The sequence below is a fragment of the Castor canadensis genome, chromosome 9 (assembly GCF_047511655.1).
Source record: "Castor canadensis chromosome 9, mCasCan1.hap1v2, whole genome shotgun sequence".
Lineage (NCBI taxonomy): Eukaryota > Metazoa > Chordata > Mammalia > Rodentia > Castoridae > Castor > Castor canadensis.
In genome coordinates this window covers 87,312,112-87,312,752 of record NC_133394.1, presented here as the reverse complement: position 1 = coordinate 87,312,752, position 641 = coordinate 87,312,112, and positions in this window count along the sequence as shown.

Here is a 641-nt window from a genome sequence, read left to right as displayed (position 1 = left end):
GGCCTTATTCAATTGAAATTTCTGTGAAAATGTTAAAGCATAATTTTGATGGTGTGCTTGTCAAACCCACAAACAGCATGATCCTAAGAGTATGGTAGATTTCAAAAATGCTCACACTTTTCATGTCTTCCTATATGTAGAACCTTTAAAGTGGCCTTGAAAGTCCTCAGTAAATACAGTCTTTTTCCAGTCTTGAATTTTACAAGCTTTGAAACTTACTTGGTTAATAGAATGGGGAGTAAAAGTACGTTTGGGATTAGCCAGAGCTTAGGACTCAAGGGACCTCTCTTTGTTTCATTTGCGGTCATGAGGCCCATCCTCTGCCATGTGGATAAGCCCAGGCTAGCCCACTGGGGAATGAGAGACCATGTAGATACTAGCCATCTCAGGTGAGGTTCTTCTAGACCAACCAGTTCCCACATGACATGGCAGCTGACCACAGGTGTGTGATTAAGTTCAGTCAAGTCCAAAAAAACGCTGAGCTGAGCCCAACCTAACTGCTGACACACAGAATTAGAAGCAAAATTGTGATTTTAATCCACTAAGTTTGTGACAGTTTAATATATGAAAAATGTTACTGGACACAAAGGGAATATAAGAAAACATTAAATGGCAGAATCTTGATCCTAAGAAGTTTCAGC